Source organism: Oncorhynchus gorbuscha, linkage group LG15, assembly GCF_021184085.1.
Source record: "Oncorhynchus gorbuscha isolate QuinsamMale2020 ecotype Even-year linkage group LG15, OgorEven_v1.0, whole genome shotgun sequence".
Lineage (NCBI taxonomy): Eukaryota > Metazoa > Chordata > Actinopteri > Salmoniformes > Salmonidae > Oncorhynchus > Oncorhynchus gorbuscha.
In genome coordinates this window covers 70,729,057-70,746,128 of record NC_060187.1, presented here as the reverse complement: position 1 = coordinate 70,746,128, position 17,072 = coordinate 70,729,057, and the positions used below count along the sequence as shown (strand labels likewise).

General features: G+C 44.8%; 1 pseudogene; it reads left to right on the top strand.

Moving 5' to 3' along the window:
- The first annotated feature begins 5,520 nt into the window (after positions 1 to 5,520).
- LOC123997315 overlaps positions 5,521 to 17,072 on the top strand; it is a 141,041-nt pseudogene continuing 129,489 nt past the window's right edge.

The following is a 17,072-nucleotide window of genomic DNA, read 5'->3' as shown; positions in this document are numbered from 1 at the left end:
ATAACTAAAAAGGTACAACCCTAACCCTGACATGACCAGACAATAACTAGAAAGGTACAACCCTAACCCTGGACATGACCAGACAATAACTAAAAAAGGTACAACCCTAACCCTGGCTGACCAGACAATAACTAAAAGGCAAGAACCCTAACCCTGACATGACCAGACAATAACTAGAAAGGTACAACCTAACCAGACTGGACAACCCCAACCTGACAGACAATAACTAAAAAGGTACAACCCTAACCCTGGACATGACCAGACAATAAATGAAAGGTACAACCCTAACCCTGGTTTTGACCAGACAATAACTAAAAAGGTACAACCCTAACCCTGGGCATGACCAACAATAACTAAAAAGGTACAACCCTAACCCTGGACATGACCAGACAATAACTAAAAAGGTACAACCTAACCCTGGACATGACCAGACAATAACTAAAAGGTACAACCCTAACCCTGGGCATGACCAGACAATAACTAAAAAGGTACAACCCTAACCCTGGGCATGACCAGACAATAACTAGAAAGGTACAACCCTAACCCTGGACATGACCAGACAATAACTAAAAAGGTACAACCCTAACCCTGGACATGACCAGACAATAACTAGAAAGGTACAACCCTAACCCTGGGCATGACCAGACAATAACTAAAAAGGTACAACCCTAACCCTGGGCATGACCAGACAATAACTAGAAAGGTACAACCCTAACCCTGGACATGACCAGACAATAACTAGAGAGGTACAACCCTAACCCTGGACATGACCAGACAATAACTAGAAAGGTACAACCCTCACCCTGGACATGACCAGACAATAACTAAAAAGGTACAACCCTCACCCTGGACATGACCAGACAATAACTAGTAAGGTACAACCCTAACCCTGGGCATGACCAGACAATAACTAAAAAGGTACAACCCTAACCCTGGACATGACCAGACAATAACTAAAAAGGTACAACCCTAACCCTGGACATGACCAGACAATAACTAGAAAGGTACAACCCTAACCCTGGACATCACCAGACAATAACTAAAAAGGTACAACCCTAACCCTGGGCATGACCAGACAATAACTAAAAAGGTACAACCCTAACCCTGGACATGACCAGACAATAACTAAAAAGGTACAACCCTAACCCTGGACATGACCAGACAATAACTAAAAAGGTACAACCCTAACCCTGGGCATGACCAGACAATAACTAAAAAGGTACAACCCTAACCCTGGGCATGACCAGACAATAACTAGAAAGGTACAACCCTAACCCTGGACATGACCAGACAATAACTAGAAAGGTACAACCCTAACCCTGGGCATGACCAGACAATAACTAAAAAGGTACAACCCTAACCCTGGGCATGACCAGACAATAACTAGAAAGGTACAACCCTAACCCTGGACATGACCAGACAATAACTAAAAAGGTACAACCCTAACCCTGGGCATGACCAGACAATAACTAGAAAGGTACAACCCTAACCCTGGACATGACCAGACAATAACTAGAAAGGTACAACCCTCACCCTGGACATGACCAGACAATAACTAGAAAGGTACAACTCTAACCCTGGACATGACCAGACAATAACTAGAAAGGTACAACTCTAACCCTGGACATGACCAGACAATAACTAGAAAAGTACAACCCTCACCCTGGACATGACCAGACAATAACTAGAAAGTTACTACCCTAACCCTGGACATGACCACACAATAACTAGAAAGTTACTACCCTCACCCTGGACATGACCAGACAGAATTCTACCAATCTGGAGCTCTTATTAAAACACAGGCCCAGGTACCATTTATTTAAGACTGGATTAGTTCACTGTGAAGCCCATGCAACCCAGGCAGCAAGTTTGTGTTTGAGCAGATGGAGGAGACTTGGCTGTGGCTCCCAGGGGATGAAATCTACTCTGCCACGGAGCCTGCTCCATGTTTATCCTTGGGCTTTATTGGATGTTGATGTTGGCCGGGCAAGAGGACCTTTTGTTTAAAGGCTATTTTTAAGGGAAGAACAGAGAGGGTGGCTCTATCTGGGATTTCTTTAACAGCACAAGTCTTTCCTGAGGAAAGGTAGAACCAGCAGTGACCATGAACTGGCCGACCGACACTCCAGAGGTCTGGATATGTAGAGAGTTCTCAAGGGTTCTAGAGAGTGGTAGTATGTTCTCATAGTTCTCCCACTTCATTAACATGCCACAGAACACAGACAGAACACATAACGCTGACTAATGTTCCCAGATATGATTAATGAGTAGAAGAAATAGAACCCTGGAGCTTTAGAACTAGTTTTAACATCTTAAAAGCTCTAGAACTATGCCAAAAGAACAACACACTAAATCGTTTTTGTTGATATCATGCAGAACTGGGTCAAATACATATTTCAAATGTCTGAAATAATTTAAATGACCTTGATTTACAGAGTGAGTCACAATGAAGCCAATGGAATAATTCTAAAAGTATGACGTCTGTATAATAAATCAAGTGCACATTAAGTATTTCAAATATTTGAAATGTGGATTTGACACAGGGCTGATATGAGGTGAAATGCTAAAGATTCTCCTATACCAGATAGGTCAATTGAGGTCACAGTCAGGGCCACCTCACTCTCAGATGACACTGTAAGAGTGGATCTGTGTATCTGGCAGTAACATTTGAACATTAAACTGCCTGATGAAGACACATACAGTAATGAAGCCTGGCCACCATGTTTAACACAACAATAGAACAATATGTACAGTAGCTGTACTGTATAGCCACCAAGGCTTCAGATAGTATCACAGTTAGGTGTGTGAATGTGTACTGACCTTGTCATAAACCCCGTGTTGGTTACCATAGAAAAAAATCATATTTCATTTATTTTGACAAAATGTATTTTGGGGGTAGTTTTTTTCAGCGTACAAGTTCTAGACGCATGACATCATTGGCAGAGAGCCCATACAGTGACGCGTGGGTAAAGCACGGGAGGAAGGGAACGGCGAGCACCTGAGCGCTGTTTAAAGATGACTCATGGCAAAACAAACTGAGGGTCCAATGGCCCCTGAAGGGGTCTGGCAGCTATAAGTCTCCTGCTCCAGGCTCCAACTATGTGGCGTAAAACAGCAGCGATGCGGAGAGAGAGATGTGAAGAGAGACTGGAGAAGAGACGGCAGCTCCCCTGCCCTGTCTTGGCCTGCTTGGCGCTTCTGCCCGTTGGTCAGGTTGCCCAGGCTGAGACAGGCAGGCAGACGAACAGGTAGGCAGGCGGATGGACAGGCAGGAAAATAGGACAGACAGACAATGCAGTCTCTACCTCACTGACAGAGGGTAAAGACAAGATGGTAATGACAGAGGCGAATGACAAGACAGCAATGACAGACACAGTCACCCTATTTCTAGCTCCTTGCCAACTTTGCAGCATGACCTTTTTTAGTTGTTTATTTCTTATGTAATTTGCTCAGAACGTTTCTTGTATTATTACCCACAGCCGAAATAACTTTTTACATTAGATCTGCGGTCACTCACCAGAAAACTCAAGCAGAAATAACTTTTTGACATTAGATCGGCGGTCACTCACCAGAAAACTCAAGCAGGAATTACTTTTTGACATTAGATCGGCGGTCACTAACAAGAAACCTCGACTTCCTTGACCTGGATCCTTTGTTTGAACTTCCGAGTGAGCTCTATTCATCCCGGGGCTGCACCAAACCGCTGACAACAGAGAAGAGGAAGAAGAGGTGGTGGCGTGCATACCATCCACCGCTTCGAGTATATTACTCGCTAAAGTTCAGTCACTGGGCAATAAAGTAGACGAGCTCAGGGTGAGAATATCCTTCCAGAGAGACATCATGGACTATAACATATTTTGTTTGACGGAATCATGTCTCCCTCCCTGGATATATTGTCCCATTCCATTCAGGCAACAGGTTTCTCCATCTATTGCGCGGGAGAGGCAGAGGGGTGTGTTTCATGATTAACAACTCATGGTGTGAGTGTGCTAACGTACAGGAACTCAAGTTGTTTTATTCTCCTAATCTGGAATACCTCACCATCAAATGGCAACCACATTAACTCCCCGAGATCATTTTCTTCGTTCATTGTCACTGTCGTGTATATTCCCCCCTGCCGATGGCTCTCAAGAAACTACACTGGACTATGTGCAAACTGCAAACCGCATATCCTGAGGCCACATTTATTGTAGCTGGGGACTTTAATAAAGGAAATCTGAAGAAAACACTACCTAAATTCAATCAACACATCTCCTGTGCTACACGCGCATCACAAACTCTTGATCATTGCTACTCTCCCTTCTGGGATGGCTACAAAGCCCTCCCCTGCCCTCCCTTTGGCAAATCAGATCATACCTCCATTCTACTGCTCCCCACCTATAAACAGAAAATTAAACAGGAAGCACCAGTGGTAAGGACTGTTAAATATTGGTCTAACCAATTACTTCAAGATTTTTTTGATCACGCGGACTGGGAAATGTTTCTGGTCACTTCTGAGAATAGTATTGATGTATACACTGACTCTGTGACTGGGTTCATATATGAAGTGCATAGAGGATGTTGTTTACACTGTGACAATTAGAACTCTAACCAAACCAAAAAATGTGTATAGATGGCAGCATTTTTGCAAAACTGAAAGTGCAAACCACCACATTTAACCATGGAAAGGTGAATGGGAACATGGACGTGAACAAACAGACCAGCTATGACCTTCGTAAGGCAATCAGAGGCAAAACGACAGTACAGGGACAAAGTGGAGTCGCAATTCAATGGCTCAGACATGAGACCTTGTGGCAGGGATGCCAGATCACAGATTTTAAAAGGAAAAGCCAGCCAAGTCGCGGACACTGATGCCTCGCTCCTGTATAAGCTAAAAAATACATTTCTTGCTTAGGAAAACAACATTGAGCCACCGACAGACATATTCAATATCTCCATATCCCAGTTTGTTGTCCCCACTTGTTTCAAGATGGTCTCCAGAGTGGCGCAGAGGTCTAAGGCCCCGCATCTCAGTGTTTGAGGCGTCACTGAAAGACACCTGGTTTGAATCCAGGCTGTGTCACAATCGACTGTGATTGGGAGTCTGGGTTTGGCCGGTGTAGGCCGCATTGCAAATAAGAATTTGTTCCTAACTGACTTGCCTAGTTAAATAAAGCTTACATGTTAAAAAATATGTCCACAATGGTTCCTGTACTCCAAAAGTGGAGGTAGCTGAACTAAATGACTATCACCCCATAGCACTCACTTCTCTCATCATGAGTTGTTTTGAGAGGCTAGTTCAGGACCATATCAGCTCCACCTTACAACCTAGATCCACTACAATTCGCATACCGCTCAACAGATCCACAGATGATGAAATCGTCTTATCCCACCTAGATAAGAGAAACACCTATGTAAGAATACTATTCCTTGACTATAGCTCAGCCTTCAACACCATAGTGCCCTCCAAACTCATCACACAGCTCAGGGTCTGGGCTTGGGTCTGAACCCTTCCTCGTGCAACTTGGTCCTGACTACCTGATGGGCCGACCCCAAGTGGTGAATGTAGGCAACAACGCCACCGCCATGCTGATCTTCAACACGGGGGCCCCACAGAGGTGTGTGCTCAGCCCCCTCCTCTACTCCCTTGTTCACCCATGACTGCGTGGCTACGCACGACTTCAACTCAATCATCAACTTTGTTGACGCGCACAACAGTGGTAGGCCTGATTACCAACAATGATGAGACATGCTTACAGGGAGGAGGTGAGGGTCTCTGGCGGAGTGGTGCCAGGAAAATAACATCTCCCTAAATGTCAACAAAAAGAATCAAATGAAATCAAATGTATTTATATAGCCCTTCTTACATCAGCTGATATCTCAAAGTGCTGTACAGAAACCCAGCCTAAATCCCCAAACAGCAAGCAATGCAGGTGTAGAAGCACGGTGGCTAGGACCAAAACCTAGGAAGAAACCTAGAGAGGAACCAGGCTATGAGAGGTGGCCAGTCCTCTTTTGGCTATGCCGGTGGAGATTATAACAGAACATGGCCAAGATGTTCAAATGTTCATAAATGACCAGCATGGTCAAATAATAATAATCACAGTAGTTGTCGAAGGTGCAGCAAGTCAGCACCTCAGGCGTAAATGTCAGTTGGCTTTTCATAGCCGATCATTAAGAGTATCTCAACCACCCTTCTGTCTCTAGAGAGTTGAAAACAGCAGGTCTGGGACAGGTAGAACGTCCGTTGAACAGGTCAGGGTTCCATAGCCGCAGGCAGAACAGTTGAAACTGGAGCAGCAGCATGGCCTGGTGGACAGCAAAGTAGTCATCATGCCAGGTAGTCCTGAGATATGGTCCTAGGGCTCCAGGTCCTCTGAGAGAGAGAAAGAAAGTGAGAAAGAGAGAATTAGAGAGAATATACTTAAATTCACACAGGACACCGGATAAGAGAGGGGGAGTACTCCAGATATAACAAACTGACCCTAGCCCCGACACATAAACTACTGCAGCATAAATACTGAGGCTGAGACAGGAGGGGTGAGATACTATGGCCCCATCCGATGATACCCCGGACAGGGCCAAACAGGAAGGATATAACCCCCCCACCCACTAACGTCAGTAGCCCTGCCCCTTGTAAACAGTGTATGATCTCTGGATGATTCTTTTTCAGTCTAATACTGCGGGTAAAGAAGGAGCTATTGTGGACTACAGAAGACAGCAGAGTGCACACCCCCATCCACATCGACAGTGCCGCAGTGGAGAGGGTCAAAAGCTTCAAGTTCCTCAGAGTGCACCTCACAACCTAAAATTGTCCCTTCACACAGACAGTGTGGTGAAGAAGCTCAACAGAGCCTCTTCAACCTCTGGAGGCTGAAGAAATGCACCATTGAGAACATCCTGCCGGGCCAGGCAATCCCGCCTGTTATCGAAATTGAACCATCTGCAACCGCAGGGCTCTGTGGTGCGGTTAACCCAACGCATCATCGGGGGGCACGCTGCCTGCCCTCCAGTGGGGGAAACAATTTAAGGGGGAAAAACGATTTAATACATTTTTAGAATAAGGTTGTAACGTAACAACATTTTTTAAAAGTGAAGGGGTCTGAATACATTCTGAATGCATCTCGCTGAAGAGCATCATAAGTACAGTGTTCAGTATGTCTCGACCATGGGGCTGCTATGAGTAACAAACCACAGCCCTTTCTCGCCTGCATGGTAATTTGTATTTTATAATTTATTTAATGCTAGCCATAGGCATTTCAGAGAGTGCTTGTGGTTTTCACCCCCAGCTTGGCAAGAAGAGACACCTGCCCAGCATCTGCTGGATGCATGGCTGGGATCATGGTTGTCTTTCAGGGTGAGGAGTACTGAGAGTGTGTATTTGGGTAGGTGGTTTCTGGTCTAGTTGCTGGTTCAGCCAAGGTTGTGGGTTCATGGGTTCAAACTAGTCCTCGGTCTGTCTCTGCTTCTAATGTCCTCCTCAGACGGAGACTTCTCTGTGGGTCTGAAGCCCAGTGTGCCCGGGCTCCACGGGGGCTCTGAACTCTGGAGAGGAGAGAAAAGTGTGTGCGTGTGTGTTAGTGTGTGTGCACACAAGCTCATGCCTGAGTGTGTGTGTGTGTCTCGGCTGGGACAGAACATGTTTGGCTATAGAGCCAGGGGTTGAGTTGTCTGCCAAAAAAAACACAGAGGTGTATCTGCTTTCACCAAAAAACTGGCAGCACTTTGGTGTCGGTTGGGTTTAGTTTGCACTAAAACATTCTCTGTTTTCAAATGTTGGAAAACAATGGAAGGAGATGGACAGTTATGGGCTCTGTTCTGTTCTGTTATAGACTAGGTTTCAAATGCACCCTGTTCTCTGTAGTGCACTACTTTTGACCAGGGCCATAGTGCACTATGTAGGGAATAGTGTGCCATTTGGGATGGAGTTTAGAACAGTACTGGGTCGTTCCATTTCACGAAATGAGTGCCATGAAATGAGTGCCATGAAATGAGTGCCATGAAATGAGTGCCATGAAATGAGTGCCATGAAATGAGTGCCATGAAATGAGTGCCATGAAATGAGTGCCATGAAATGAGTGCCATGAAATGAGTGCCATGAAATGAGTGCCCTTTGACGTTTTAAGTAGAAATTGTGCACCAATATTGGATTTTAAAAGCCTGTTATATTAAATGGAAGTGACCTTTAATATAGACCACATGGAGAATTCAATAAATCTGATTTTGAATATGAAAAAGGATTATACAGTGCCAAAATACAGTATTTTGACATATCTCCATCAAGCTTGTGTCACATCTCGGAAGATTTTAACCCACTTGAGCCCCACATTTGTAAAGACCTAGTTATTTTGCTGCTTTGACAAAGTAATAACTGAAGATTATTATTTATTTCATTTGATTAGTGATTTCTTTTAAGTCTGTTCCTCGTTTTAAGGTCAACCCTGTTAGTGAACTGAACTCTCGTTTTAATATGGTGAAACTATTCCTTTTAAAATATTGTTTTTACTGTTTCTGGTCAAGTTTTGTGGTGAACACCAGTGGCTCGAGCACAACACGTCAACCCTGTTAGCTTTAGATAGATATAGATTAGAAATGTTTTAACAATATATTGTTGGGGGAAGTTTTCATTCAATTGCCACTCCCTGCATTACACACAGAGAGAGAGAGAGAGAGAGAGAGAGAGAGAGAGAGAGAGAGAGAGAGAGAGAGAGAGAGAGAGAGAGAGAGAGAGAGAGAGAGAGAGAGAGAGAGAGAGAGAGAGAGAGAGAGAGAGAGAGAGAAGCTCAATTGGAAACCTAAATGAGGCAGTGAATGAACTTAGAGAGAAAGCACACAGAACATTCTGTGCCATTAAAAAGACTAATTCTAATTCAACTAATTGAATGTGTCATTGAAGCAATTGCACTTTATGGCAGTGTGGGATCCACTTGCAAAACATTGGGACTAACAACCTACTGAAATCCTGAATTCAGACTTCTGTAAGATTCTCCTACATGTCCAGAGGAAAACTACAAACAATGCATGCAGGGCAGAATTAGGCCAACATCCACTAATAATAAAAACAAAAAAATTGCAATTAAGATTTGGAAACATCTTAAATACAGTGACCATGGCTCATATCGTTACTAAGCCCTGCAATACCAAAAGATGAGCAAAGAAAAGAGTCCAATCAATCAAAATAAACACAGTCAAAACAAAACTACGTTAATATTGGGAAACACAAAACACAAGCACAAAGTAAAATGCAGTATTTTTCTGACCTACATAGACAGTACACCATGGTAAACTATGACCATGGTTACTGATCAAAACCTTATAAAAACCTTGACAAAGTACAGGCTCAGTGAGAAAACCTGGCTCCCTGTAGAGGAAAGGTTGTGCAAACACAGCAGAACCCACGTCACCGGCACCCGTGGAGCCGGTGTAGTAGAGAGACAGAAACAGAGACAGATCCAGAGACAGATCCAAAGACAGATCCAGAGACAGATACAGAGACAGATCCAGAGACAGAGACAGATCCAGAGACAGATACAGAGACAGATTCAGAGACAGATACAGATCCAGAGACAGATACAGATACAGATACAGAGACGGATCCAGAGACAGAGACAGATACAGATACAGATACAGATACAGAGACAGAGACAGAGACAGATACAGAGAGAGATCCAGAGACAGATCCAGAGACAGAGACAGAGACAGATCCAGAGACAGATCCAGAGATGGATCCAGAGACAGATACAGATCCAGAGACAGAGACAGATACAGATACAGATACAGAGACAGAGACAGATACAGAAACAGATCCAGAGACGGATCCAGAGACAGACACAGATACAGATCCAGAGACAAATAGAGATACAGAGACAGATCCAGATCCAGAGACAGATACAGAGACAGATACAGAGACAGATTCAGAGACAGATACAGAGCCAGAGACAGAGACAGAGACAGAGACAGAGACAGATACAGAGACAGATACAGAGACAGAGACAAAGACAGATACAGAGACAGAGACAGATCCAGAGACAGAGACAGAGACAGATCCAGAGACAGATCCAGAGACAGAGACAGAGACAGAGACAGAGACAGAGACAGAGACAGAGCAGAGACAGAGACAGATATAGAGACAGATATAGAGACAGATACAGATCCAGAGACAGATACAGAGACAGATCCAGAGACAGATACAGATCCAAGGGACAAAAACAAAGACAAAGACAGAGACAGAGACAGATCCAGAGACAGGTACAGAGACAGATCCAGATACAGAGACAAAGACAGATACAGAGACAAAGACAGAGACAGAGACAGAGCAGAGACAGAGACAGATATAGAGACAGATATAGAGACAGAGACAGATACAGAGACAGATACAGATACAGAGACAAAGACAGATACAGAGACAGAGACAGAGACAGAGACAGAGCAGAGACAGATATAGAGACAGATATAGAGACAGATACAGATCCAGAGACAGATACAGAGACAGATCCAGAGACAGATACAGAGACAGATCCAGAAACATATACAGAGACAGATACAGATACAGATTCAGGTCCAGATCCAGAGACAGATACAGAGAGAGATCCAGAGACAGAGACAGAGACAGAGACATATCCAGTGACAGATACAGAGAGATCCAGAGACAGATCCAGAGACGGATCCAGAGACAGAGACAGATCCAGATCCAGAGACAGATCCAGATACAGAGACAGATCCAGAGACAGAGACAGATCCAGAGACAGATACAGAGACAGATTCAGAGACAGATCCAGATCCAGAGACAGATACAGATACAGATACAGAGACAGAGACAGATCCAGAGACAGGTACAGAGACAGAGACAAAGACATATACAGAGACAGATACAGAGACAGATACAGAGACAGATACAGAGACAGATACAGAGACAGATCCAGAGACATATACAGAGACAGATACAGAGACAGATACAGATACAGATACAGATACAGATACAGATACAGATACAGATACAGATACAGATCCAGATACAGAGACAGATACATATACAGATACAGAGACAGAGACAAAGACAGAGACAGAGACAGATACAGAGACAGAGACAGAGACAGAGACAGATACAGAGACAGAGACATATCCAGAGACAGATACAGAGACAGATTCAGAGACGGATCCAGAGACAGATACAGATCCAGAGACAGATACAGATACAGATACAGAGACAGAGACAAAGACAGAGACAGAGACAGATACAGAGACAGAGACAGAGACAGATACAGATCCAGATACAGAGACAGAGACAGATCCAGAGACAGATCCAGGTACAGAGACAGAGACAGAGACAGAGACAGATACAGATCCAGAGACAGATGCAGATACAGAGACAGAGACAGATCCAGAGACAGGTACAGAGACAGACACAGAGACAGACACAGAGACAGATACAGATACAGAGACAGATACAGAGACAGATCCAGAGACAAAGACAAAGACAAAGACAGAGACAGATACAGAGACAGAGACAGATACAGATACAGAGACAGAGACGAAGACAGAGACAGATACAGAGACAGAGACAGAGACAGATCCAGAGACAGAGACAGAGACAAAGACAAAGACAGATACAGATACAGAGACAGAGACAGATACAGAGACAGATACAGAGACAGAGACAAAGACAGAAACAGATACAGAGACAGAGACAGATACAGATACAGATACAGAGACAAAGACAGATACAGAGACAGAGACAGATACAGATACAGAGACAGAGACAGATACAGATACAGATACAGACACAACGACAGATACAGAGACAGAGACAAAGACAGATACAGAGACAGAGACAGAGACAGAGACAGAGACAGATACAGATACAGAGACAGATACAGAGACAGAGACTGAGACAGATACAGATACAGATACAGATACAGATACAGATACAGATACAGGTCCAGAGACAGATACAGAGACAGAGACAGAGACAGAGACAGAGACAGAGACAGAGACAGATCCAGAGACAGAGACAGATACAGAAACAGATACAGATACAGATCCAAAGACATCTACAGAGACGGTTCCAGAGACAGATACAGACAGATCAAGAAACAGATCCAGAGACAGATACAGATACAGAGGCAGAGATAGATACAGATACAGATCCAGATCCAGAGACAGATACAGAGAGAGATCCAGAGACAGATCCAGAGACAGACTGGAGACAGATACAGAAACAGATGCAGATACAGATCCAGACAGATTCCAGACGGATCCAGAGACAGATACAGATACAGATCCAGAGACAGATACAGATACAGAGACAGATACAGAGACAGAGACTGAGACAGATACAGAAACAGATACAGATACAGATACAGATCAGATACAGATCCAGAGACAGATCCAGAGACAGATCCAGAGACAGATACAGAGGCAGATACAGAGACAGATACAGATACAGATCCAGATCCAGATCCAGATCCAGAGACAGATACAGATACAGAGACAGATCCAGAGACATATCCAGAGACAGAGACATATCCAGAGACAAATCCAGAGACAGATACAGACACATATCCAGAGACAGATCCAGAGACAGATACAGAGACAGATACAGAGACATATCCAGAGACAGATACAGAGACAAATCCAGTGACAGATACAGAGACATATCCAGAGACAGATACAGAGACGGATCCAGAGACAGATCAGATCAGATCCAGAGACAGATCCAGAGACAGATCCAGGGACAGGTACAGAGACAGGTACAAAGACAGATACAGAGACAGATCCAGAGACAGATACAGATACAGAGACAGGTACAGAGACAGGTACAGAGACAGATAGAGACAGATCCAGAGACAGATCCAGGGACAGGTACAGAGACAGGTACAGAGACAGATACAGAGACAGATCCAGAGACAGATACAGATACAGATACAGAGACAGAGACAGATACAGATCCAGAGACAGAGACAGATCCAGAGACAGATCCAGGGACAGGTACAGAGACAGAGACATGTACAGAGACAGGTACAGAGACAGATAGAGACAGATCCAGATACAGAGACAGATACAGAGACATATCCAGAGACAGATCCAGAGACAGATACAGATACAGAGACAGATACAGCGACAGGTACAGATACAGATATAGATACAGCGACAGATCCAGATCCAGAGACAGGTACAGAGACAGGTACAGAGACAGGTACAGAGACAGATCGAGACAGATCCAGATACAGAGACATAACCAGAGACAGATCCAGAGACAGATCCAGAGACAGATCCAGAGAGAGGGTACAGAGACAGATACATAGACAGAGACAGAGACAGATCCAGAGACAGAGACAGAGACAGAGACAGATCCCTCCTGTCTCATCCTCCAGTATTTATGCGGCAGTAGTTTATGTGTCGGGGGCTAGGGTCAGTTTGTTATATCTGGAGTACTTCTCCTGTCCTACTCTGTGTCCTCTGTGAATTTAAGTGTGCTCTCTCTAATTCTCTCTTTCTCTCTTTCTTTTTCTCTCTCGGAGGACCTGAGCCCTAAGACCATGCCTCAGGACTACCTGACATGATGACTCCTTGCTGTCCCCAGTCCACCTGGCCGTGCTGCTGCTCCAGTTTCAACTGTTCTGCCTTATTATTATTGGACCATTCTGGTCATTTATGAACATTTGAACATCCTGGCCATGTTCTGTTATAATCTCCACCCGGCACAGCCAGAAGAGGACTGGCCACCCCACATAGCCTGGTTCCTCTCTAGGTTTCTTCCTAGGTTTTGGCCTTTCTGGGGAGTTTTTCCTAGCCACCGTGCTTCTACACCTGCATTGCTTGCTGTTTGGGGTTTTAGGCTGGGTTTCTGTACAGCACTTTGAGATATAAGCTGATGTACGAAGGGCTATATAAATACATTTGTTTTGATTTGATTTGATCCAGAGACAGATACAGATCCAGATCCAAATCCAGAGACAGAGACCGATCCAGAGACAGATCCAGAGACAGATCCAGAGACAGATCCAGAGACAGAGACAGATCCAGAGACAGATCCAGAGACAGATCCAGAGACAGAGACAGATCCAGAGACAGAGACAGATCCAGAGACAGATCCAGAGACAGAGACAGAGACAGATCCAGAGACAGATCCAGAGACAGAGACAGAGACAGAGACAGAGACAGAGACAGATCCAGAGACAGATCCAGAGACAGAGACAGAAACAGAGTCAGATCCAGAGACAGATCCAGAGACAGATCCAGAGACAGATCCAGAGACAGATCCAGAGACAGATCCAGAGACAGAGACAGATCCAGAGACAGAGACAGAGACAGAGACAGATACAGAGACAGAGACAGATACAGATCCAGAGACAGAGACAGATCCAGAGACAGATCCAGAGACAGATCCAGAGACAGAGACAGAGACAGATCCAGAGACAGATACAGAGACAGATACAGAGACAGAGACAGAGACAGATCCAGAGACAGATCAGAGACAGATACAGATCCAGAGACAGATACAGAGACAGAGACAGATACAGAGACAGAGACAGATACAGAGACAGATCCAGAGACAGAGACAGAGACAGAGACAGATACAGAGACAGAGACAGATACAGAGACAGATCCAGAGACAGATACAGAGACAGATCCAGAGACAGAGACAGAGACAGATCCAGAGACAGATACAGAGACAGAGACAGATACAGAGACAGAGACAGAGACAGAGACAGATACAGAGACAGATACAGAGACAGATACAGAGACAGATACAGAGACAGATCCAGAGACTGATACAGAGACAGAGACAGATCCAGAGACAGAGACAGAGACAGATCCAGAGACAGCTACAGAGACAGATACAGAGACAGATACAGATACAGATACAGAGACAGAGACAGATCCGGAGATAGAGACAGAGACAGACACAGATACAGATACAGATCCAGATCCAGAGACAGATCCCTCCTGTCTCATCCTCCAGTATTTATGCGGCAGTAGTTTATGTGTCGGGGGCTAGGGTCAGTTTGTTATATCTGGAGTACTTCTCCTGTCCTATTCGGTGTCCTGTGTGAATTTAAGTGTGCTCTCTCTAATTCTCTCTTTCTCTCTTTCTTTTCTCTCTCCCGGAGACCTGAGCCCCTAGGACCATGCCTCAGGACTACCTGACATGATGACTCCTTGCTGTCCCCAGTCCACCTGGCCGTGCTGCTGCTCCAGTTTCAACTGTTCTGCCTTATTATTATTGGACCATTCTGGTCATTTATGAACATTTGAACATCCTGGCCATGTTCTGTTATAATCTCCACCTGGCACAGCCAGAAGAGGACTGGCCACCCCACATAGCCTGGTTCCTCTCTAGGTTTCTTCCTAGGTTTTGGCCTTTCTAGGGAATTTTTCCTAGCCACCGTGCTTCTACACCTGCATTGCTTGCTGTTTGGGGTTTTAGGGCTGGGTTTCTGTACAGCACTTTGAGATATAAGCTGATGTACGAAGGGCTATATAAATACATTTGTTTTGATTTGATTTGATTTGATCCAGAGACAGATACAGATCCAAATCCAGAGACAGAGACAGATCCAGAGACAGATCCAGAGACAGATCCAGAGACAGATCCAGAGACAGAGACAGATCCAGAGACAGATCCAGAGACAGATCCAGAGACAGATCCAGAGACAGAGACAGATCCAGAGACAGATCCAGAGACAGAGACAGATCCAGAGACAGATCCAGAGACAGAGACAGAGACAGATCCAGAGACAGATCCAGAGACAGAGACAGAGACAGATCCAGAGACAGATCCAGAGACAGATCCAGAGACAGATACAGAGACAGATACAGAGACAGATCCAGAGACAGATACAGAGTCAGATCCAGAGACAGATCCAGAGACAGATCCAGAGACAGATCCAGAGACAGATACAGAGACAGATACAGAGACAGATCCAGAGACAGATCCAGAGACAGATCCAGAGACAGAGACAGATCCAGAGACAGATCCAGAGACAGAGACAGATCCAGAGACAGATCTAGAGACAGATCCAGAGACAGAGACAGATCCAGAGACAGAGACAGAGACAGATACAGATACAGATACAGATACAGATACAGATTCAGAGACAGATACAGAGACAGAGACAGATACATATACAGATACAGAGACAGAGACAGAGACAGAGACAGATACAGAGACAGATACAGAGACAGATCCCTCCTGTCTCATCCTCCAGCTATTTATGCGGCAGTAGTTTATGTGTCGGGGGCTAGGGTCAGTTTGTTATATCTGGAGTACTTCTCCTGTCCTATTCGGTGTCCTGTGTGAATTTAAGTGTGCTCTCTCTAATTCTCTCTTTCTCTCTTTCTTTTCTCTCTCGGAGGACCTGAGCCCTAGGACCATGCCTCAGGACTACCTGACATGATGACTCACTTGCTGTCCCCAGTCCACACCTGACCGTGCTGCTGCTCCAGTTTCAGCTGTTCTGCCTTATTATTATTGGACCATTCTGGTCATTTATGAACATTTGAACATCCTGGCCATGTTCTGTTATAATCTCCACCTGGCACAGCCAGAAGAGGACTGGCCACCCCACATAGCCTGGTTCCTCTCTAGGTTTCTTCCTAGGTTTTGGCATTTCTAGGGAATTTTCCTAGCCACCGTGCTTCTACACCTGCATTGCTTGCTGTTTGGGGTTTTAGGCTGGGTTTCTGTACAGCACTTTGAGATATAAGCTGATGTACGAAGGGCTATATAAATACAGTTGTTTTGATTTGATTTGATCTTGATCTGGAGACCGATACCGATCCAGAGACAGAGACAGAGACAGACACAGATCCAAAGACAGATCCAGAGACAGAGACAGAGACACAGATCCAGAGACAGATACAGAGACAGATACAGAGACAGAGACAGATCCAGAGACAGAGACAGAGACAGATACAGAGACAGATCCAGAGACAGATACAGAGACAGATCCAGAGACAGAGACAGAGACAGATCCAGAGACAGATACAGAGACAGAGACAGATACATAGACAGATCCAGAGACAGATACAGAGACAGATCCAGAGACAGACAGAGACAGATCCAGAGACAGATACAGAGACAGATACAG